Raw genomic sequence first — 25571 nt, 5'->3', positions numbered from 1 at the left:
GATCCTTTCAAAACCATAGCAACAGGAGTCTCCTCCCCTGGGCCTCATCTGCTGGGAATGGAAGGGCCGAGAGCATTTATTTCCCAAACAGCTGTGCCGGTTGGACAGTTTACCTTCACTCTGGTCCCAGGGTCTGAAGTCACAAGGGACAGCGTTATTCTTTGGGGGAAGGCAACAGGGTCTTGCTACTAGCGCAGGAAGACACTGGCCCCTACTTGATCACAAAGTTCTAATCTGGACTCAGGGCTGTCACTTTTCTAACGAAGCCCGACAGTCGCTCTCATTTCCCTGGACAGACATTTCTAGCACTGGGTTTTAATTAGGGAATTTGGACGAGTTCCCTGCCACCCCAAACTGGCCCAGTGCAGATACCTCTGGTCCAGATATAAAGGAAAATGATCAGCTATTGCTAAGAAGGCTGAAGATGCTTCCATTTTGACCAAGCCACAAAACTATCATCTGCTTGCTCTCCTCAGGGGGAACTTGACATCTGCATAGTTGTTCCATTTCTTTCAAGCGTAATGGTGCTTCTGTGGCCTTTCAAATCCCTTCACATCGTCAGCCTCTGTTTTATCATGTGTAAAATGTGGACAGTAAGAACGACCTCCAAGGTGGTTGGGAAAGTGAAATCCAACACAGCCTCCGGAATTGCCAGGACCACATTAGCATTAAATAGTATTCCTTTCCTCACCCCCACACCCTGCCACCCGAGGACCTCCCAAAGGAAGTGATCTGGGGGTTAGTACATGTACTAAATGTTATGTCCAGTGTTAAAAGAACGCTTCCCTAGGAGTCAGGAGATGAGGCCTCAATTCCTCACTCTGTTACAAATTAGCTCTGTGACCTCAAGCAGATCAGTCAGAAAGACCACTGTCCGCTCTGGGCATGCCCCACCCCAGCTCTGGGCAGTTGTGACCAAGAAGGGAGGTAGGGAAGAACCCAGAAGCCTCAGTCTCCTGGCACAGGCTGGAATCCTGCCCACACGTCCACTGTGTCCGCCCCTCCCGTCCTGGGCCTAGAGACAGCCACATCACTCCGAGAACCACAGGCCTGCAGAGGTGCCCACCTGCCCAGGAGTCCAGCTTCTGCCACTTCCTCCCGGCCCGGAAGCACCTTGGGGAAACTCGGAGCCTGTCTGCGGGCTCAGCCGGGCCTCCCTTCCCTGGTGAGGGCTGCCCACTGCCACCTGGGGCTGCCCATATGTAGCTATCCCTCTGCCTGCCCTCAGTCTGCAAGTCTCTTGAAAGGACAGAGTCTCATTCATCTGGACCCTGAGCATCCCCCGCAAGCTTCACATGGATTCCCAACAAAGGCACGGAATCGTCGCACCACTGTGGAAGAATGGCAGGGCACCGCACCTTACATAACGCTTTTCCGTAAGTGGAAACAGGCCCACATCTTAACTGAATTTAGAATTGGTTTTTAAGTGTCTATTTATAGGCACCACACAAGCACCCCTTGTGGATGGTGGAGGAACCAGGGCTCCGGGCTCCCATCCACCACTATTCATTAGCATTCTTTTCATGTTTGTCTTCTCTAATTTCCTCAGCAGCATTTTAACTCAATAGCAAGGTCACCCGCCACTTGGACCCAGCACCACTTTTCATTTTCTCTAAAGAAAAATATGAATTTTTTTTTCCCTACAGCAGTGCCCTCTCCCCGCCCTCTGGGGGCCCCTCGCTTGCGCTGGCTAAAGCAGGGCTGTGTTATTTTGATGACCTGCATCTCTGGACAGATGGTACACCTTAAAGACACGCCCAACAGAGTCGTGAGCGTGGAGACCTGGGACGGCCCTTGGGGGTCAGCTGTCTGCCCAGCTGGCTCTGAGTCCACCACCTGGCCAGGCACATCTGGGAAAGGCCCGCTCCGTCCCAGCCCCGACAATGAACACGAAGAATCAAGTATGGTTCAGAACACCCAGGCTTTTCTTCTCAGCCACATATGACCTGGCCATTCCTACTTTTGCCAAACACATGCCCCGTTCTCTTTCTACCCCCTTGGAGGCAGCGAGGGCCAGATCACATCCCTTGTTCCTCTTGGCCATTTGTGATTAGACAGAAGTCCAAGAGCCTGCTCTTCGTCTGGCAATTCACAGCCATTTTTGGAATAATCTCCTAGTCCTTATCAATCTCCAGGCTGGAAATTAAGTACACAGGTCTCCCCACAGGATTAAAACACTCTACTTTCCAAGTTGTTGGCCCATCCATGGGTTGGTTTGTGTGTGTATGTGTGTGTATGTTGGGGGGGGTTATCCTGTAGCCCAGTTTCCCAGGGGAGACATGAAATATAAAGCCACAGGAGCCCAGCAGTTTCCGTGGAGGCTCTCTCCGTCCACGTGCTGACGACCGGACTCTCCAGGGTCCGGAGCCCCCAGCCCTGGGAACCAGCACAGAAGGAAAGGCAGACTCTCGCCCAGGGCGCTGAATCCACAGCAGATTCAGATTCGGTTCTCAGGCTCAGAAAACACCTCCAGTAAACAGCCCTTCAGCTGCCTGACTTGAAATACCATGAAGTTCAGTTCTTTTACGAACATTGTTGCTGAGCAGTTGGCATCTGCTTCCAGGATTAAATAATCTTCTCACAGGATGCCACTTCAACACCATAGTAGGGTCTCTATTATTCTACATGCACATTTCTGGCAATAAATTGGATCTATGATCAAATAGAGGCTTTGAAATGCTACATTTCCAGACACTCGGGAGGTAAACAGAAATTCTAACTATGACTTAGAGTGGATGGTTCATACATTTGCTGATTATTTTTGATGCTATGTTTGGGGAGTCAGCGGGGGTCCCAGATCCAGAAACGATCCTCAGAGCCCAACGGTGGCCCAGGTGCCTGGGGAGGAGGCCCGAGAAAGGAAGCCACTTAGGCTAAGAGAGCTGCAATGGCCCCCGACAGGCCAGCTCATGTCAGCCTCCACCCAAAGCAGGAGACGCCAGCCATGGAGCACAGGAAGGCGTAGTGCTGGGGGAGCAGTGTCAGCACCGATCTTGTAAGCATTTTCTTGGCAAAGTTAAAGCAATACTCATAGTTTCATGGACTCCCAGACCTGAAAGCTGTCCTGGGAGGGCACCTGGGAGTGAGCAGCAGGGGGTCAGAGGTGGACATGTCAGGGTAGAGGCAGGAAGGCTGCGTGGAGGCAGGAAAGCTGCTCTTACAGCCTTACAGAGTGGCTGGGGGCCTGCACAGCAGAATCAGTACCCTGCTGTCATAATGGCATTTCTTCCTCCAGCTGACCTGAGAGCTACAGCTAAATTTCCTTGTGCTAAATGAGCAACCCTGTGCTTTGTAAGGGGCTGGGCCCTGGGCACCTAGGCTTGGGGGTATCTGGTACTTTGTGGCTGTTGTAGAACAAGCGGAATTTGATGAGCAATAATAATCCAGATTCAGTGAAGTATTTGCTGTTGGAAGACTCTGGCCACACTGAGCAGAGGGATTGGGGCTGGGAGGGGTCTGTGCAGAGCACGGTGTCCAGAATGATGGGGGAAGGGTCAGAGTGCATCAAAGGCAGAGCATCAGCCGCACACTGCAGCCAGCTTGGGCGTGGCTCCTCCCAGTACCAGCCTGGTGGCTGCAGTCAGCACCGAAAGCCAGCTGTTCATGAGACTGTCAGCACCTCTGCATGAGGGAAAGCTTGGAATGGGGGTTTGACACCCACGTAGCCTTCGTGGGCCAGCCCAGGTGGCGATGGAGCTTACCTGCACTGGGCTGCCCCATGGATGGGGCGGGCGGGCAGCTGGCAGGTAAGCTGCTGCACAAGGAGGCCTCCTGGGACCTGGCACTCCAGCTTGGCCAAGCTGCCCCTGGGGGATGCAGCAAGAGGTGGCCCCGGGTCCCCACAGGATGGGATATCAGGGGCGTGGGTGGATGCTCCCCCAGGTCGGGACATATGTTGTTTACGGTGAAGAGTCTGTGCTTCCTGATGGGACACACAGGGACAATGCTCAGACAGGCACAGCAGGGTTGTTCCAGGGCAGGGAAAGAAAGGAGGCCCCAAGGAACCACTCCAAGAACTGCCACAGAGCCGTTACAGTGAGGAAACGGGCTGAGCTCAGAGAGAGGCTCAAGGTCCTCAGAGCCAGATAAACAGGAGCCCAGGTTACGGTGGGAAGGCGACCAGTGACGGTAAAGTTGAGGGATGCGCCAGCTTGAGCGGAGGCCAATGGCACGTTTACCAGTAAAAATCTTAAGTTCTGAATAACTGAGGCCTCTAGCTAGCTGCAAGCTAAAGTCTTCAAATGCTAATAACTCTATTTATAAACACCAGCAGGTATTACCTCTCCCTCTGGGCAAGAAGCAGCATCTTTAGAAGAAAAAGCTCAAACCTCCAGACTCTCATTTGTGCAAATGTTTTGGGAACGGGATTTAAAATTCATCTTCAAAGGTCTCAAAGTTTCAAAAACAATTATTTTTTTTTTTCTTGAGAAGGTGGCTTCTAAATACTCTATTGAAAATACTTAAGAATAATGTGCAAATTGCTACAATTAAAATGGTCAAAAGCCTCCATTCTTGGAGGCTTATCTTTCAAAGTCTGGAGGTGATGGGCCACGTAGGATTCTCCCACCAGATTCCTGGGTTTAGGCCCATCTTCACTTCCTGCTTCCGACTCCACCACGGAGGCTGTTTAAAGGCGATGAGTTTGCTGAGTGGGGCTGTTCTTTCAATGCGACTATTTGCTTCCTCTCCGTGGGGCCTGCGCAGCCACCCTGAAGGCAGAGCTGGAGGTAGAGATGCAGAGTATTTCAATCCATTTCAAAACCCAGAAATTTGCTCTAAATCCAAACTGGCTATAACGTTGAATATCTCTAATTTAACTTTTTCCGTGTGTGCTTTCATGTAAAATCCTCTGAGGCTCTAGCAAATAAGTCTGCGAGTCCCTTAGGAGGAGTGATGAGCTAGTTTATTAACATGGGGGTTGAAACTAAAGGTGCTCTGATCAAACTGTGCTTTAACCTTCAATAAATATGTCCTTGAGCAGCTGACGGCGTTCTGTGGAGACAACACAGTTCCCTGGGCTCTCCTTAGCAGCAGTGTTTACACTGCAATATCTGACATATTTCTCCAATGATTCTTGATATTAAACCAGTCTTATGTTTTGGAGTTCTTGCCTGGCTTTGGGGAATGGGAGGACAGCGCAGCCCTGAGGTATGAAAAACCAGAACCATGTCTATGTCACAGGACCAAACGGATGGGTGAAGGGAAAGGAGGGCCTTGCAGGCGGCACAGCCAGGCTGCACCGACCCCAGGGAATGGAGCAAAGCGTTGAGACAAGCCCTCCAAGGCTGCGTTGGCCTGGCTCTCCTCATTATGATTCCCTCCTAGGCAAATGAGGCTTCTATTTTTACTGCAAGGAGGCTGACGCCTTCCAATTCCCCGCGTCCCCTAGAGGGAGGCTGGGATTTTGTTCTCTCTTCAGGCAGCTCAGGGGTGCAGAAGGGCGGGTCATCCAGATGGCTGGGAGCCAGAGAGAAGCAGTGCCTGCCAATCTCATCCAATGAGGACACAGTGCTCGCGAAAGCTCTGGGTGAGCTGAGGATGCGCTTACGTGGTCAGATATGACCATGCAGGGCCAAGCACACAAGGGTTTATTTAGTCCATACCACGCTCACTATGACAGACACTAACTGCTCCACAGACGCAAACCATTAATCCTCCCCGCACCGCTGTGAGGTAGCGAGATTGTCGTCATCCCCATTTTACAGACAAGGAAACTGAGGCACATGAAAGTTATCAAGTGGTGTATCTAAGGTCACACAAGAAGTGCTGGAGCTGGGACTTAATCCCGGCAGTGTGGCCCAAGAATCCACACTCTTAGCTCCGACATTATGTTGGTAAGAAGAAATGGGAAAAGATATTTATAATACATAAACCAAATGAAGGATTAGACTGGTCAATAAGAAAATCCACAAAAGGAGTGAAAGGTATGAACCAGCGATTCACAGAATAATAAATATATATAAATATATGAAAATAAATACAGGAAAAGATGTTCAACCTCACTGGCAGGCAGAGAAATGCAAATTAAGACCCCCATTTAGATACCACCTTCACTCATCAGACTGACAAAAATTAGAAACATTTGAGGGGACCGGCCTGGTGGCGCAAGCAGTTAAGTGCGTGCGCTCTGCTGCAGCGGCCCGGGGTTCGCCGGTTCAGATCCCAAGGGTGCATCGACACACTGCTTGTCAAACCATGCTGTGGCGGTGTCCCATATAAAGTGGAGGAAGATGGGCATGGATGTTAGCCCAGGGCCAGTCTTCTTCAGAAAAAAAGAAGAGGATTGGCAGATGTTAGCTCAGGGCCGATCTTCCTCACAAAAAAAATTAAAAAAAAAAAAAAAAGAAACATTTGACAACACTGAGTGTTGTCAAGGAAAAGGAGAAGGGGAACCCACTCACTGCTGGTCAGAATGTGCATTAGGAGACCCACTTGGAAAAACAATTTGGTCATTTCTAGTAAATCTGAACCATGTACTCTATCCCACAGCAATTCCAATCCTTGCTAAATATTCTAGACAAATATAGCTCATGGCCACACAGAGACACACACACGAATATTCCTAATAGCCTTGTTTGTAGCAGCAAGAAACCGGAAACCATCTAAACATCTACCAATGGAGAATGGACAGATAGTGTTATGTTCCTACAATGAAATACTACACAGCAGTGAACAGGTAGGAACTATAGCTACACGTTTTCACATGGATGAATCGCTCAAACACACAGTCATGTGTTGTTTAATGACGAGGATATGTTCTGAGAAATGCGTCCTAGGTGATTTTGTCTTCTCATCATGTGAACATGATAGAGTGTACTCACACAAGCCTAGATGTGACAGCCTGCTACACACCTAGGCTACATGATACTAATCTTATGGGACCACCATCCTATATGACCAAAACATCATTACATGGCTCATGACTGTAATGTGAGGCAACAAAGACAAGCTATGAAAAAAAAATTCAATTTGATATCATTTACATAATGCTTAAAGACATGCAAAAACAACAGGCGTAGGTATACTTACAAACGTAGTAAGTGATAATCACACACCAAACTTTAACAATAGTTACCTCTGTGTGGAAGACAAGGAGATGCAACCGGGGAGGGGCTCCAGCTATACTGGTAATTGTGATGGTTTGAAATAAGTCCACAAATTCTTGGACACTCCCTTCAAAAGGCAGAGCCTAATTCCCCTCTCTTGAGTGGGCTGGGCTTAGCAACTTGCTTGTAGTGAACAGAGGAGGCAGAAGGGATGATGAGCGACTGATGAGACTAGGTCATAAAAGGCATCACAGTATCCTTGCAGCTCTCTCTCGGATCACTCCCTCTGGGGGAAGCCGGCTGCCACATTGTGAGGACACTCAAGCAGCACTATGGAGAGGTCCATGTGCTGAAGAACTAAGGCCTCCTGCCAACCGCCATGTGAAGCACATCTCAGAAGTGGATCCTCCAGCCCAGTCAAGCCTTCAGATGACTGCAGGCCTGGCCCACATCTTGACCCTGAGCCAGAATCATCCAGCCGAGCTGCTCCCAGATTCCTGACCCACAAACTCTATGTATGAGATGATAAATGTTCATCGTTTTACACCACTAAGTTTTGGTATAATTGGTTACACAAAAATAGATAGATAACCGATATGATAATTTTTCTACCTTAGGCAGATTCTGGGGACATAGGTGTTCATCCCATTATTCTTTTTACCTTTTTGTATGCCAAATATTTTACAATAAAAATTTAATCCAAAAGACTTGAATTAGGTTAACAGTTGCAAATGGTGGATAGTAAAAGACAGGGACACACAACAGGCAAGCACTTCATCCTTTTGGGTGATCTGGGAATGGCTTCTCTTCTCAGAGACATAAGGAACTCAGGAAAGCTCCATCTAAGGGGTGGAGAGTCATGGCAAGTTGTGATTGGGCAGGGGAGGAGGGGGCAGAAGGATATGCTCTATTAACATATTAAAATAGGGAGACGTTTTTAGGCTAAGAGAGTGTGTGCCTAAGCCCGAGAGGCAGGCTAGCACATTCCTCTGGTGGGCCCTGCAGGGAGCGGGGTGTCTGACAACACTCTGGGTGGTCCACCTCCTTAACTGCTCTTGAGAGAGAAGAGTGGGGTTACCCAGAAACCAGGATCTGGTCAATATCATGTCTCTCTCTCTCTCTCTCTCTCTCTCTCTCTCTCTGTGTGCGTGTGTTTGTCCATCTGTCTCTCTCCTTCAGGCTCCAGAGGAAGCAGAAGTGCATTTCATTCCTTAGAAGCGTTGAGCTGGTCAGAGTCAACTGATTCAGTAAAAGCAGTCAGAACCAGTTAAGTCTGGCAGACCCAGTCCGTATCAGTCCTGAAGAACCACCACAGAACTACTCAAGACCACTTATTTTAAATCCTCTTTAAGAGCCTAAATCCAAAATCTCACAACATGTGCTATTTCCCTCAATTTACTCATTCAAAGGAGAACTATATCCAAAATCCATTTTAATTCAAACAACCACTTTTCTCACCATGAAGTGACACCTGAAGCAACAATAATGCCTAATATATTCGGAACTGGCTTTCTTTTTTTAAAAAAACACTCAGTTGAGGTGACAGGGAGTTTAAGCCACCCTTTTAGTGCTCTGCTTCTGACTCTGACTTGCTGGGAGAAGGACCACTGAGAATCTGGATGCGCCTGTGTTTGATCTCATCACTCACTGCTCTCCAGCTGGTCCTTGTGGACAAAGGGAGGCAGAGGATGTGGTGAGAAATGCAAATGGCGAAGGGAACGTGTGCAATGTTGGAGACACCCATGGAAGCACCAAAGATGGTGCAGGGGAGGCAGAAGCCCCCGTGCCCGGCAATGCTGGACTGTCACCTTGCAGGGCGGGGCACGGGCTGGACAGGCCACACTCGGCCACTCAGGACCAGGGAGCCCAAGGGCCTCCCTCTGCCTCCTTCTCCTTCTCTTTTCCCAGCCAGTCAAGGCCCGGCTCCGACACGAGCCCAAAGGGCGTGATGCCCCCAAACTTCCCTGCCATCGCCACCTCAAGCTTGGCCTTCAAGCATGTCCTGGAGAGCTGGGGCAGCCCTGCAATGGAGGCGTCAGAGCACGGAGCTGCACTGCATCCCAGGCTGCTCTCCCCCTTCTCCCCTTGAGATGGCAGGAGGCAGTAAGACAGCCGGGCTTCTAAGGCCAAGACCCAACTTCAGCTCCCGCCTCTCTGCTTATGAGCTGGGACCACAGGGCGTCCCTCCACCACTCTGAACCCCAGGCTCTGCATCAGAAACAGAGGAGCCCCCAGAGGAACCTGGAGCTCCCGTAGTCCCTCCTCGGCTCTCAGGACAATAGTGGACCCTCCCGGGGAGGAAACCAAGTCAGGGGGCCTGCGGGTGGATGCTGGCTCAGGACTCAGGAGCTCCATGACCTTGAGCCTCAGTTTCCTCAGCTGTGAAATGAGGAGAATAGTCTCCTGTGAACCTCCGTCATGAGGTTGCTGTGACGCTTAAATGAGGGGCCAGCAGGAGCTAAGTGGGAAATGCATACTGGCTCTTCTTGTAAAGCCATCAGACCCCTGCTGCCGACCCGCTCTCTCTCCCACCCCATCCCTCAGCACTCATAGCCCCAGGTATTCGTTTACCACCCACCATGAGCCCCTCAGAGGGCAGCCCCCAGACTCAGGTCTGCATCCACAGCCCCCAGCACAGCACCTGGCACACAGGGGGGCTCCACTACCCGATTCCAGGATCCCCCACCTTGCACCTTTGCACCCCACAGCAGCCAAACTCCAAGCAGCTGAGAGCACACCTCATACCAAAGCATGGGAGTACAGATGCCTTCCTAGGATGCTGCATTTTCAGAAAGGAAGCTCATTAACCAGGCAGAGGCAGGTTCCCGAGGCAGATCAGGGGCCTCCTAGCACCACACATACAGGACCCTCCTAACACCACCCTAGCAAGACCCTGGCCAAGGGCGGGAGCCGCAGAATGGCCTGGGTGCTTAGATTACAAACTCCCGTTAAACTACTCTGAAAGCCCTTCCTACACATTCCCTGGGCCACACCCTCCCCAGTCATGGGTTTCCCAGGAGAAGACAGGATTCTGTCTTGGGGGTACTGGAGGGGGGTCCCCACCTGGTGAAGGAAGGAGCTCAGATGCCACAGAGCTGTCCCCAGGCTGGGCTCCTCTGACCCATCCTGAGAGTGATGCGGTGGCTCCCTCGCATGCTGCTGAGGGACGGGGGGGTCCATGAGGTCACATCCCCCCAGAGGCCACCTGTTCACTGCACCACATACCCCGGGCCTTCCGCATCTCACACCAGCCTCTACGAGAAAAGTCAAAGTCGCCTTTGGGTTTTTTAAGTTAGCTAGAAGAGACTCTAGAAAATAAAGAGTTGGCAAAAGCTGAAAAGAAACAAAATTGCCATGGTGGCCCCAAAACTGAATATTAGAACAGGATCCTAGCAGTGTCATCCATATCAACACTAAAACCAGTTACTCACCACACACACACCCACTAATACACAGCCTCTCATCTGGAAAATAAAGGCAAGGAAATGAATTTCACTTTCCAAATAGGGCTCTACTCAAGCAAGGATCATCTCGCATATCCCTCCCCACACAACGGCCAGGCGAAACACACAGGGAGACGGTGGCTGGGCTGGAAGTGTCTACGGAAATGTTTACACCTACCAAACCTCAGACTTCTGGCAGGTAATCCAAGCCCATTAAAAGAGAGACATAGTGTTGTCACTCCAGGATCTGCACCAGGGAATGCCACAGCCCACTTGCAGTGGGGACAGGGGTGGACAGCATGCAATGAACTTTCTGTTTCACCAAGTTGACCCCCACTCTGATACACCTATGACCTCGTAGGTGCCAGGACCTTAACCCACATGCAAGGCGGCCATTGGTTTTAATGATGTATTTCATTATGGTTTTCATTTTTACATACAGATCACTACAACTTGGAGTCATCACAACCTGGCCAATTACTGAGGTCTCTAATTCTGCTCCTACAGAGCAGGCTGGATACCAGCCCCACAGGCAGGCATGCAATGATCCCATGGAGGTTGGGAAGGAAGTGTACTCTCAATATATCATCAGCATGTCCTTGAGGTGATCGTGGTTGTCAAATGCCTCTTTCCAGTCTTGTTTTATCATAATTTACTGTTTTGTTTTGGTCCATCCTTATCAATTTATTTTCCCATAACTGGACTTTAAATAAAACATGAGTACTTTGAGGACCAAATATAAACCCTCTATTGCCAAAGCAGAAATATGCACAATCAGAATATGCTTACTAAACCAGCCTTAGGATGAAGCTAATAGAATAGAAGAGAGAGCTGAGAGAAAGAAACTGGACCCATGATAAAAAGGGCAAGCTGCTAGATCAAGCCTTGCCTGAAGCCATCCATCTGGACTTTTCTATTACACGAGAAAAAGTTTATGTCACTGTGGGATGGGTTTTCTGTTACTCACATCAAGTGTCTTAACAGATGAGGAAACTGAGGCCCAGGGAGGTAACGTGACTTTGTCAGCCCAGAAAGCAGGAGAATGAAAGCTCAGTTATGTTGCATTAAGTCGCACCTTGTGCCAAAATCCTGGGCTGTGTTCACTGTGGTTTACACAAAATCCTTAATTCTTTACAAATTTGGAGGCAGATCCACTATTCAAGCCTTACACAATCAAAATCTAGCAGAAATTAGATTTAACTCAATCAGATATTTTTTACTTCTCCAAAACCAACAGGACAAGCCTAAATGGTCAGTGGGGATTCTACCAAATGTGTAGACTAAACAGCACAACTTACACCGAACATTTCTGCACCATCTCCCTCTTTCTGAGAGACAGCTCTGACCCTGGCTTACATTTTTGTGCTTAAAGAAAATCTCAAGGCAGCTTTCAGACAGAAATGGGCTCTTAATTAGCCTCATAAATATGCACTGCCCTGGTGGTTGTGATGGCTTGCTTCTCCTCCCTCCCTCCCTCTCCCTCTCTTTCCCTCTCCCTCTCTCTCTCTCTCACTCTCTTTCTCTCTTTCTTTCTTAGTGATTGACACAAAGACCCAAGGAAGGATCAACAAAATCATGTCTTGACCCCAATGCCTGCTTTAGATCTGAGGATGGAGAGGTAGGTGACTTGCCCAGAGTCACAGCTGGGGCCAAATCTACAGGGTCAGAGAGCCCTGGGTTCACTTCACCCTGCACTGAGCCTCCCTCCCGAGAAACTGTGCCACGCGGAACACCATCTGCTCACACAGGCCTGGTGACGTGCGGCAAGCCCAGGCTCTCCCCGGGACCCAGGTGATGCCAGGAAAGCAGGAGCTTCGAGCTGCCCAAGGCCCTGCAGGCCTCCGCAGAGCAGCCATCCGCACGGAGAGGAGCCCACACTTGGGACTCACACCGTGCCGGGCTTTACGACAGCCCAACAGGAAGAGCCCACTGGCAGCAAAGCTGAAGGTTCCGGAAACCCACAAGAGTCACATGCAACCTTGAGGAGCTGTGCTCCGATGTCTCTTTAGTCAGCCTCTCCTCCATCATAGAGCATCCCACCTGCTCTCTGCCCTCAGACCTCCCCCCTACCCGGTCCACCCCCACCCCCCCACAACTCACCAGCCCTTCCATGTGTCCAAACTGGCAGGTCGGGCCGACCCCCCTCTGGCAGCATCACTGCCCACCCCACCACCTTAGACTAGCCCCTCCCCTGCCTGGATGCCAATGCACCCTCCCAGGTCACCCAGAACAGTCCCCGCCTCCTCCCATGGCTCTGCAGCACATACTGGTGCCATGTGTCGTTCCTCCAAACCCTGAGGCGGGTGGCAGAAGGACAGGATGTGTCTCCCACTTTCGTGTCCCAGCTTCTCCCTAGTGAGGCCTCAGAGAGACACCCACCCTGTTTCTGATACGAAAAGGGCACTGGCTTTCTATCTTGGCCACATCAGAAGGCGGGGCTGGCTGCTGGGGGTAGAAGGTGTTCAAGTAGAATGGAGAGCACACATCTCACCACACCAATGAGCAAAGGTGAGCCCTACCAGGACCTCCCCTGCCTGTGCCAGCACCTGAGCCTGGCCCGGGGCCTTCCACACACGGAGGCTGCGCCGCAGCAGCTTCTGTTCAACTGTGGCCCAGTGGCCCTCAGGTGGCACAGCTGTGGGAGCTGGGGGTCTGGGGGTGAGGGTGGGACGGGTTGGACCACCCTGATACACAAAGCATATGTCTGCCCACTAGTGTTTGACGGACAAATGGATAGACCAATGAACACAGGACCTGCTCCAAGACCTGACATCCAGGGAGGGGCTCAGGGTGGTGAGGCAGGATTGTACACTTGAGACTGCCCAGTGAGGACTGACAGCCACCTGCCAACAGAGACGGCGAGGGGGGTCTCGGAAAGATTTGAGAAGAAGAAACACAGGGCTCCCCCTCAGGACCTTCCCCACCCGGTGCCCCCAGAGAAGCCATGCTGCCCTGAGAACAGCCGATGGTCCTGCAAAGCTGACGAGGCCCTGTAACCCCCGAATGGAGCGAGCAACAGAGCGCTGTGGAGGACGAATTAAATGACATTAGAAAGAACACACACCTGGCCAGGTAGGGGCTGACTGGCTCAAAACAGAACAAAGTGGGGCTGGCCTGGTAGCATAATGGTTAAGTTCCTGCACTTCGCTTCAGCGGCCCAGGGTTCGCAGGTTCGGATCCCAGGCACAGACCAACGCACCGCTTATCAAGCCATGCTATGGCAGGCGTCCCATATAAATTAGAGGAAGATGGGCACGGATGTTAGCCCAGGGCCAATTTGCCTCAGCAAAAAGAGGATTGGCAATGGATGTTAGCTCGGGGCTAATCTCCCTCATACACACACAAAAAAGAACAGAACAAAGGCCCAAAGGAGATTCCATCAGACACTGTTTGCTCTCCATGTTGACAGGAGGGGACCAGGGACCAGGAGGGGATATGGGCTGGGATATGAAGTGAGGGACAGGGCAGAAGGGCCAACGACAGGAGAGGACTGGTAAGAGGAAAACCAGGGCAAAGGCAGGCCCCATAGAGGAGGAGCCACGGAGAGACCAGGACAGGGGAGAGAGGGGTGAGAAGAGCCAGAGGGGATCCTGAGCCAGGCAGGAGGCGTGGATGGGGAGATACAGGCAGTGCAGCCAGGCAGGTGCTCAGAACTCACCTTTCGAACTTCTGAGAAGAGGAGCAGGTCACAGCTATTGCTGCAACCGCGGGCTCACTGAAGCCACAGTGAGCAGCGGTGTCAGACCCATCAGATTTTAAGATCTTAATGTTCCCTGATCTGCCAGGCACAGAGCCCTTTGCACTAATCAAACGCTTTGGCCCATTAGGCAGTTCTGGCCCAAGTCTCAATGTGTTTGGGAAAATGCAGTGCAACTCCTGGTGCGAGCAGAATCTTCTCTACTGCCTACTGCATTTCACATTGCAGAGAAGGAAACTGGGTGTTCTTCCATTCCAGAATGGACCTGCCAATTACCGTGAAGGGGCACGGATCTCAAAATCAAGACCACAAAGATCCTCATGGTTGATGCTGTTACAGCTCACAAGCTGCCAAACCAGCTCTTTTATGGTATAAAGGAAGGTGAGAAAAAAATCCCCTTTCTAGAACATTAGCAATCTCGGCTCCCTTGTGTGCGCTCCAAACGGGCTTCACCACCCAACAGCTGGACCTGAGAGCTCCATCATTAAAATACTCCAACCCCACTCCTGAGGTGTGCCCCAGGAAGACTCACAGCTGCCCTGGCCCCTGGCCCCATTAACTTTGGGTGGCATCCCCTTCCCCACACTTCAGAACACTCAGCCATGCTTCAAAGAACACCAGAGCTCAGAACACTGGGCCATCCAAGCAAAGATGACCACAGGTGGCTCCTTGTTATCTGACAATGAAGGTGAAGCTGCTTACAACTCCTGGACTACAGCATGGTAAAGATAAGCTGGGTAAGTGACATGAACAAGCTGGTGCATATCCAAGCCTTCTTTGGGCAAAGGCCCAAGAGAGACCAGGCCCTCACCTTTGAGTCAGAGGGAAGCAGGGAGCAGAGGGAGGGAGAACAGACAGCAACCCCCCAGACCACACCAGCCTTTCACAACAGCCTTCACAGCTTGTTCTCACCACATCCTTTTGAAACAGATTTTTCTTTTCTTTTCCTCATGTGTCAGCTTCGGACGATGGGGCTCAGAGTGGTCGAGTCCTGTCTGCACAGTCACGCAGCTCCTGGGTGTCAGAGCTGGGATTTGAACTGTGGTCTGCCAAGTCCACAGCCCGAGCTGTTCTTCCTGCCTCTCGACTGCAGATGGGACAGACAGGTAAGTGGGTCCAACTGCCCCAACTTTCCACTGTTTGAGAGAGAGGTGGCAGCCAGTCAGTAAAGTTCTCCTTTCTGTGTGCTGCTCAGCATTTCTAAGCTAGGCAACAAGGCATCTTCTAGAAAGGTCGTGTGCTTGAAGCATACAGGACCAGGAAGGAGCCGAAACACGCACACATCCTGAAAGTGCCTTACTTTCCCCAACTCCAGAATGTTCCAGGGGGCTGATGTGCTGGACAGAAGTCACCTAGAGAACGTGGAAGCAGCCCCCAGCACCCCGGCAGCTGAGCGCACTCTACACTTTTTTTCTTAATGAACCAGTGTCTCTCACATCCAGCATTCATCTCCTTCACAGGACAGCAGGAGGCTGACTTCCAGCCGATGGAATCAGGAAACTCCCACTTCGAGCATCCCAGGCAGGGAGCAAGGCCCTATTCAGGACTATTCACTTGGTTAGGAGAATCGGGGGGGAAAGGGGGGCTCTCACACTCACAAACAGGAAGAAAAATAGTAATGTTGAAGAAAACCAACCAGTGAGGTGAGGTTTGTTTCTGCATTCTAAATAGACTTTAACTTTTAAGGTTAGAACCCTGCCCACTAGTAATCCACCAGGACTGGAAGGTGCTCCAGGTGAGCTTCAACAAGACCATTAAGCAACAGATCACCTGTCTCCTGTGAATCGCTCTCCAGAAAAGGGTGATGCTGAACGTTATGTGTCCAAAATAACCTCTGTACCAAAGCCAAAGAAAGACAGAATGAGAAACGTAAATTATAGGGCAAACTCACTTATAAACATAGATGCAAATATACAAAACATTAGCCAAGTGAACCCAGCAATTTCTAAGCACACACATCACGATGAAGTATGGGTTTATCCCGGAAATGTCAAGTTCGTGTAATATTAGAAAAGCTATTAATGCAATCACATAAGTCATCACATTAACAGATCATCTCAATCGATGCAGAAAAACCATTTCATAAAATCCAACATGCATTCATAATAAAAGAGGGAAAAAACTCTTAGCAAATGAGGACCAGAGGGGTCTTCCTTAGCATAAAGTGAGCATCTCCCATAAGCCCACAACAAACACCCTACTTAATGGTGGACCATTAGATACGGCCCCGCAGGAAGGAGTAAGAAAAGAATTCGCAGCATCACTGCTTCTGCTTAACGTTCTCCCGTCACTCCTGACCAAACAAATAAGAAAACAAAAAGAAATCAAAGGACAAGGACTGAAATGGATGAAATCTAACTGGTATTATTTGCAGAGGACACACTGGCCCCAGAGAAAATCCAAGAGACTCTACAAACTACTCAGCAAGGCTCCTGGACAGCGGTCAAACACAAACCCAACAACGATCATAAAAGGTCATTTCCAAAGAGACGCCACCTGGACAGTAGCCCAAAATAGATACCTAGGAATCAATCTAATGTAAAAAAATACAAGACCTTTACAGAAAAATACCTATTACTTTATGCAAAAACATAAAAGAAGACCTACTAAAATAAGGTCTCCATATGCTATGAGCATGTTGTTATTTGGGGTTTTGTCTTCCAAGTAAATTCATGGAGGTGTGATGGCTGAGTCTGGGTCACTGCAGATCTATTGGGGTGCATGTGTCCAGGGGCTGGAGCGCTTTGTACTTCTCTACAACCTGAACAACAGAGAGTGCTGTCAAACTTGGATTTTTGCCAACCTAACCAGTGAGAAGCGGAATCTTGGCAAAATATTAATTTCTATTTCTCTGACATGAGAGGTTGAACATCTTTTCATACACTTAAAAAACCATTTGCTTTTATTTATCTGTAAACTACCCACATCTTGTTATCCATTTTCTATTGGGTTTTTGGTCTGGTCTTGGTAATTTTTGTTAACCCTTTATATTTTAGGGAAATGAACTCTGTGACTTAAGTTGCAATTACTTTTTTCCTGGTTTATTATTTGGTTTTTCACTTTGCTTAAGGTGTTGACCCCATCATGTGAAAGTTTTTTTTCCCCTAATGCAGTCAGAAGCACAGGTGACAACCTGGACTTGCAACTGACATCTGAAGCGGGTTAGGAGCAATTTCATAGGACTAAGCCCTTAACCTGTACAATCTGACACTATCTTCAGGTAGATAGTGTTAGAATTGAGTTAAATTGCAGCTGAGTGCAGCTGGTGTTGCAAAGAATTGCTTGGTGTGGGAAAAACCCCACACATCTGGTGTCAGAGGTATTGCGAGTGTGGTAGCTGTGTGAGAGTAAAGGAGACAGACACACGGGAGGAAAGACTGAGTTTCCCCAATTCAGCTATCCAGTCATCCCAAACCATTTTTTAAAAGGTTCTCCCTACCAACATTTTATTGAGGAATTTTACATTAATATTGCTAAGACAGACTGGGGTGTAGGTTTCTTTTATCAAATAATCTTGAGATTTCCATATTTTTCTATGCTGCAGAATAACTTAAGCAGCACTGAGATTATCCGTTCTTTGAAGATTTAATAGAATTTTCCTGTGAAGCTATATAGGTTTGGAGATCTTTCCGTTTTTTTCAGTGGACATTGGTTTGTTTAAACTTTACGGGTCTACTGGAGTCAGTCTGGATGATTACATTTTTCTAGAGAAGTACCCTTTTTATCCAGGTCTTCACATTTATTTGCACAGCATTGTAAAAAGTAGCTTCTAATGTTTTGTTTTGTTTTGTTTTGTCGTGCTCTATTTTGTTGATGATTTCCCTATTGTCATTTCTTATTTTGCATATTTGTGCATGCTCTCTCGCGCGCTCATAATTAAGTCACATAGCGGTTTGTCCACTTGATTTTTTTTCTAAGAATCAACATTTTGTGTTTATTAGTTCTATTGTTTTTCTCTGTTCTAATTCATTAATTTCCAACTTTACTCATTTCTGTCATTCTGCTCTCATTCAGTTTATTTGGTTGTTTTACCTAACATTTTGAGTTGGATGTTCAACACATTAATTTGTTTATTGTTTATTTTAAGGCTGTAACCACAGCTTTATGTGTATCTCATAGATTGATGTATTTATAGAGTTTAATCTTGTAATTTTCCAAGCTGAAGGGCCTTTTTGTTTTTTATCTTATGATTAGCTTCTAGTTTTATTGCATTGTGATGACAGAATGTTGTCTGTATCATTTCTACGTTACAGAATTTACTGAGGTTTTCTTTGTAACCTAATATATGTCAACTTTCATAAATGTTCCATGCATTCTTGAAACAAAGTTGTATTCTCTAGTATCACGGTACAAAGTCTGGTATGCTGGGGACATACTCCTTTCTCCCCTTCACATAGAGTCTCTGGAATTAGAGTGTTTCTCTCCATGTCTCCTGCCTCATGTGTGGTCTCTGCTTCATGGAGGTTCTTTGATGTTCTGCGCGGCATTCATAACCACAATTATTACATCTGCTCTGCAAACTGCAGCCTTTAGGATTACACAGTGGCCTTCTTTGCTTCATTTCATGTTTTTGGCCTGAATTCTACCTTGATTGAAATCTGGATCGAAACCCCTGATTTCTTTTTCTTTCTGTTGGCTTCGTTTTCATACGCCCTCCTGTCACTTCCGGCCTTTCTCAAGCACTCTGTTTTAGGTGTGACTCTTACACAGCACAGAGTTGAGTGCCACTGCGTGAGCTAGTCTGAGGTCTTTTCTTTTCATAGGTGGATTAAATCCACTTAAATTCATAGATGTGGCTGGTACATTTGATCTCAGCTCTGTCCTTCTGTGTTACAGTTACTATGTGTATTTCACTATGCGGTCTGCTGTCTTTACTCCTTTAAGACTTTATTTTGTTTTGTTTTGTTATTTCTTTGGGTATTTAGGAAGAATACCCAAAGAAATTTTTGTTTCGGGGCTTATCCTTTTACCAACACCTCTTACATCCAATCTGTCAGCTCTCAATGTTATCCTTGACCTCACTTTCCTACCTGCAGGACAATCATGAACCTCCTCTACTCTCCTCTTTCTCACTACTATTTCCATTGATTGTCTCTATTTTGTCAGTATACATAGTATTTATATCTTTTCTTCCACATTTATCCTTACCTTGTTTTAGTGTTAAATATACAATTAAAAAACATATTTAATACTCACTACCAGTGCTGTTGCCAACGTTTCCTGAATCATCTTTTAACGGAATGAAATTTGTCTTCTACTATGCGGCATATATAATATATTGGACACCCAGAGTGGATCATTTTTAATACCTCCATCCTCTCTATGATAAAAATATTTTCAGTAATTATCATATGATAACCAGTATAATCATTATTTCCTTGATTTGCTCTGTAATTTAAAAAAAAATTTATTTTCAAAAATGAATGTTTTAAAGATATAATTCAAATTCAGTAAAACATTTCCTGCATCCACTATTTTATCAAACCAAAATATTACACCTCACTGTCTGTACTCTGTTTTACTGTTTTAATTTTAAACACAAATAAAAATTCCAAGCAGTCACACAGAATGACAGAATTGAAGAAACGCAAGTTCTGTTTCTTTGTCTTTACAATTATTGTGCCATCATCGCTTATTTCTAAATCCATAATTAAACACAGGAATGTGTGTACAGAGCCTGTACATGAAGGGAGCTTGAATGATTCTGAACTGTTATGAACTTACTCTCAAAATATACTTGTGTACCTGAGTCTACGCATCTCAGAGGATGACTACATATAAATTGGGAGTTATGCAAAGTAACTGCCATGTACAATGCCATGTTTATTATAGCATAAGTAATACAAATGTGCTGATTTGAAGCTTATACACATTACTAAAATGCAACAGTAATAGGAAAAATTGCTTAGAAATTAGACCAACAGAAGGTTTTTTTCCAGGAGTGGCATTTTTCGACTAACATTCTTTAACAGTGCTGGAGCATAGTAATAAGAGAAAGCAGACGGACTTTTAGAGTGTTTTGTTATTGTTTTTAAATTACCTGCTGATGATGCAACTCCTTATGGTCTGTGTCCAGAGCAGATTACTCTGCCACCCCTGACATACCACTGATTCTAGCAGATTCTTTAATAGGGCTGGTGGGTACAATATTCTTTTAGCTCTTGCCTCTTTCAACTGTTTTTCTAAAATCTTGATACGTAAAGGACAGTTGGCTGGATATAAAATCCTTAGCTCACACTTTCTCTTCTTGAGTTTCTTGAACAGCTTGCGCCACTGCTGTCTTCCTTTGGATGCTGCCGTCACAAAGTCAGCTGCCAACCTGATTTTCTTTCCTTTGAAGGTAACTTGGTCATGTGGCCTGGAGGCCCAGCTGATGTTATCTTCATCTTCGGAGTCTAATAGCTTTAGAGCACAAGTTCCAGTTGACCAATCCCAGAATGATCGTGGACTATTTCCATGTAGATTTAGATCTTATTTTATTTCAGCGAAGTTTTCTTGAATTACAGTTCTAGATTTTAGTGCTATTCCATTGCTTTGCTTTGCTTCTTCAGGGTCTCCCATAGAGGGACACTGGCTATTTTTCCCACTGCCACTTTGTTTTTGGCTTTTCCATCTCTTTCTTTATTTCTGTTTTATTTTCTCGAGTCCTTTTGTTTCTAACCTTACTGTACTTTCCGCTGCAACTACTGTCCCCTTGGGCACCTTATCATTTACTATGAATTTCAGAGATGATTTTCTTTTTTTCTTCCTTTCCGGAGTTTAATAAGCTCCCATTTCATACCCCCTGTTGTTTATCCATTTCTAGTCTAATATTTTGAATTCCTGAGTCGTGGTGGTTTTTGTCACATTCGCCACTGCTTGTTAATTATATTTCATGTATGTCCCTCCATTTCTTGACTGTTTTCATATGCCTAAATGTTTTGTGACTCGTTTCTATTCTTTTTTCTTACGGTAATGTTGTATGGGTGCTAGGTTTGTTTAAATTTATATTTATCTTAGTTACACCCTCCAGTTTGCCCGTAGCAGGAGATCGTGGGGTGCAGGAAGTGGGAAGGGATTTGTGCACTTGCTTAGAAACTCAGTTCAGTCATGTTCTCTTCTCTAAGGATTCTGAAGTATAATTTCTTTATTAAGTGGCAGATATTTTCCTCCCCTCCATCCCCTTTCCCCTCTTCTTCCTCCTTCTCTTCTCTCGCGTCTCCCTTTTTTGGTCTTTCTCATTCTTATTCCTTGATGCTTAGTTGTTTCACTAAGTTCCTCACCCCCAGCTGACTCCTTCCCCCCTTTCACATCATGCCTCCAGGGGACACTCCACTTTCCAAGGAACCTTCCTCTCCCAGAAGCAGAACCTCTGATCCCACACACTTTCCAAGCCCCTCTTTTTGGGGCTTTTGCCTCTCACCATTACACTCAACAGCCAATATTTGAGTTACCACATCTCAGACCTGTTCTTGGCACTTCCCCACTGAGGGTGGGGCTCTCTCTCTCCCTCCCTCATCTTGTATGAAGTCTTCTGAAAGTAGCCTTCCTGATGACTTAGAATTATAAGACATTAGGATGGATTTTGCAGGATACTTTAAATGTGACAAGAGGTCGACCTGGTCTTTACTACATAGAAAAAGTGAAGCGTGCTTCCAAAATGTTCCTTTAAAAATAGTGGTAGTAATAATAATAATAGAGATCAGAAAATATGTGTCTCTGTGTATTACTTTCAAAATCCTGGGCATGTGCATCTGCGGTTGTTTCACGCCAGGCTGTGTGGTGTGCGTTGTATTATTTGGGTTTTGCAGGATAACGGGAAGGGTTTAATATTATTCTGCTACATTAAGGAGAACATGAGAAGAAACAGAACGTAAAGTCGCCCAGTCTGAAAATCACATTTCAACTGGAATAAGCAGTAAAAGCTCTCCTGCGCTTCTGAGACTTAAGAATTTACACAGCCAGGCAGGCCGTCAGGAGGTTCCTCCCATCTTGCCTCACTTGAGAGATGTTGGCACTTCCTTGGCAGACGCAACGCCTCAGACAGGCTTCACGAGGAAGCACTGCACTCTCTCCGATTCTGGCTGAGACACCTAAGTGGGAACATTCCAAGAACTACACAATGACTCAGACCCTAGTTCGTCATCCTGCGGCCACCTGGAATTCTGTAAGCTTTTGGCCCCTTCAATCCTTAACCATTTTCAGTCTTTTCATTTCAGTCACATGGAAAATCTACCCACAGCGTGATGTGTAAACTAGAGGTCACCTCCCTTCTCTGGACTCCTCCCCCAAAGTCCTTTCTGGAGAGCCCAGGGGTCAGGAAGCTAATGACAAGACCAGAACTCAGGTTGATCTGTGAGGTAAATGTTTAAAACCATACTCCGTGCTTCCTTTGATCTCTACATTCAGGGCCCACACAGAATATTAAGTTATTTCATTTTTATTTTTTAAATGAAGTCACAGTTGCTTTACTGCCTAAAAATCTGCTTCAATTCTGTCTGGTCCAGCTTGACTAGTCAGGACTGGCTTAGCATAATCAGAACCATCTAAGGGGTAGCATGGGGCCATCCATCCAGTCGGGCCTCATCAGAACGAATCAGAACATGAGCAGATTCAATGTGAACACCCAGCTCTCCAGATATCTTCCTAAAATCAGTCTTACCATACTAGGCCAGCTGCGCAAACCTTCCGAGTTCCCCCTTCCCTAGAGGACAAAATCCAAACTCTAATGAACTTTTTCCTCCTTCCATTTGCCTCTCACCATTACACACGTGTGTTTGTGAGTGTGCATGCACACACACACCCTTGGTTACTGCCACACTAGGCTATCAGTGTTCCACAGCCCAGGTCACCAACAGCTGGCTCAGCCCCACAGGTGAAAGCTGCCCGCCTCTTTGGCTGGCAGACACTCCCTGTGAGGACTCTCCATTCAGGCATAAGACTCTGTCTAACTTGGGGCTCATGATGGACTCTATCTGCCCCTTGGTCTGTGAAGAAGTGCCAGGAGTTCACCCTACAGTACCCACGCTGACCCAACTCCATCCTGGGTGGACCTCCACCACACTCTGCTCTTTTCCTGTGTGAAGCTCCCTTGGAAAGTGGTGACTTCTAAGAATACCCACATACACTGGGCACCTCCCACGGGTCAGTACTTTTACATACCACGTCTGTATCCTCACAACAACTCTGTCAGGGGGCCAATACTATCCCCATTTTACAGATGAGAAACCTGAGGCACAGAGAGAGCTTAGTGCCCTGGCCCAGCTCAACAGCGGTGGGGCCAGAACAGAAGCTCAGAACCACATGATGCACACACTAGGGTGCCCGGGATCCTCTGATCACACAGATGGCAACCCCACCCTCCCATCTGCCTGACTGCTCTCTCTCTCATACCCACATCCAATCCTCAGGAAACCCAGAATCCAGCAGTGCCATCCCTGTCACCACCCTAGCCCGAGACCCCTTCATCCCTCTCCTGGTCCCGACCCCACCTTGGCCCTCCCACAGCAGCCCGAGCGACCCTCCTAAAACAGAAGTCTTTCCTCTGCTCACACCCTGCCACGGCCTTCCATTTCACTTAGGGTGTGGTTTAACTCCTGACCTTGGCTCTCAAGGCCCTTCATGACCTGGCTCGTCCCCGTCCCCTCGCTCGTCCCTCCGGCCCCCTGCTCTGGCCACCCACTTCCTTCCCTTGTGCATGTAAGCACACTGCCATCTGTAGGCTTTCACGCTGGGCGCTCTCTCTGCCTGGAACGCCCTCCTCTCCTCTCTCAGGTCTCTTCCCAGAGGCCAGCTACTCATCGAGACCTCTATAAACAGCAACACCCACCCTAACCACCACACTCCCCGACCCCCTCCTATGGTGTATTTCTCAACACAGCACCTACCAGCACTTCACGTCATACATTTGCTTTTTGTTTTTTATTATCTGCCCTGAGTTACAAAAATCTATTTCATGAGAGTAGAGATCTCCTTCCTTTCAGTTTTCTTCTTTATCCCAGTGCCTGGAAAAGTCTCTGGAACATCATAGCCCTTCAATAAACAGTGTTGAATGAATGAATGAATGAAGGCACAAGCCTCTGACTGGCTTATGCTCTCCCTTTCTCTGTGAGCACTTGTTTTCTGACTCTCCCCTTCTCTCACCCCCTCCCTGAAAAAGACGCTATTGGGCAACCCTCTGATGTCACACGGTCCCAAGCAATTCTGTCCTTACTTCAGCAGCTGGTGGAGACCACAGGCCCCTCATGATACCAGGCAGGGGAGAGGACACATGTGTGAACTGTCAGCAAGGCAGTCACTCAACAAACAGCCATGGAGCCCCTGCTCTGGGCTGGGTGCTCTCAGCTCCGAGCTCTGGGCCTCCTCACCACTGTTTCAGACCTTTCATGACTCCTCACTGCTTTCCAGAGAGGAACATCCACAGCAGGTAAGCCTTCCTGCCCCAAACCATCCTTCCGACCTTATCTTCCTACCTCCCTTCCAGACACCGTGTGCGCCAGTCCTCCCTGACTGCTGGCCGCTGCCTGGATCCACCAGGCTCTTCCAGGCACGAGGTCCCAGTGTGTCTGCTCCCTCTCTCAGAGGCCTATCTGACTCTGTCCACCTAGAAATATCCTGCTCCTGCCCTCAAGCTCCCTGTCCCCAGGCACCTTCTCCAGCCATGGAAAGTTAAAGGTGCTCCATTATGTTCTTACTGCCTTCCACTCATCTTTCCCAAAGCACACTTTGTGCCTGCTATGTGTTGAATTGTGCCCCCTTTTAAATTCCTATGTTGATGTCCCAACCCCTAGTACCTCAGAATGTGACCTTATTTGGAAATACGGTTGTTGCAGATGTAATAGTTAAGATGACGCCTTTAGGGTGGGCCCTCATCCAGTATGCTTGGTGTCCTTATAAAAAGGGGAAATTTGGACCCAGACATGCACACAAGAAGAACGCCACATGAACATGAAGGCAGAGATCTACAAGCCAGGGTATAGAACAGACTCTCCCTCACAGCCCTCGAAAGGAACAAACCCTGCTGACACCTTGATCTCGCACTTCCAGCCTCCAGACCCATCAGACAATACATTTCTGTTGTTTAAGCCCCCAGTGTGATACTAAAGCAGCCCTAGTAAACTAATACGGCGTCATTCTCTTTGTGTCTGCTTCTGGCCCATATGTGAAAGAAGGTCTGTTGGAGATAAAGGCCTAATAAAAAAGGCAAACCAGAAAATAACAGCCATCCAGAAGGCCACCATCAGGAGAGGGAGCAAGGACTTGGGTGAGAAGGAACCCCCTTCAGCCACCCTGACAACCTGCTGAAGAAGACATTCAGCATCGTCCAGAGCCACGTGGCACCACCTGGTGACAGGGGCGTCCAGTTAGCTCTAGGAACTCACAGAGTTGGCTGGAATGAGGGTGGAC

At 47.8% G+C, this 25571-nt stretch overlaps 1 protein-coding gene across 6 annotated transcripts in view; it reads right to left on the bottom strand.

Moving 5' to 3' along the window:
- Positions 1 to 25571, bottom strand: part of APBA2 (amyloid beta precursor protein binding family A member 2) — a 230190-nt gene that overhangs the window by 116839 nt on the left and 87780 nt on the right. The gene's annotated exons all lie outside the window — the stretch shown is intronic.

Source organism: Diceros bicornis, chromosome 5, assembly GCF_020826845.1.
Source record: "Diceros bicornis minor isolate mBicDic1 chromosome 5, mDicBic1.mat.cur, whole genome shotgun sequence".
Lineage (NCBI taxonomy): Eukaryota > Metazoa > Chordata > Mammalia > Perissodactyla > Rhinocerotidae > Diceros > Diceros bicornis.
This window is presented reverse-complemented; position numbering and strand designations above follow the sequence as displayed.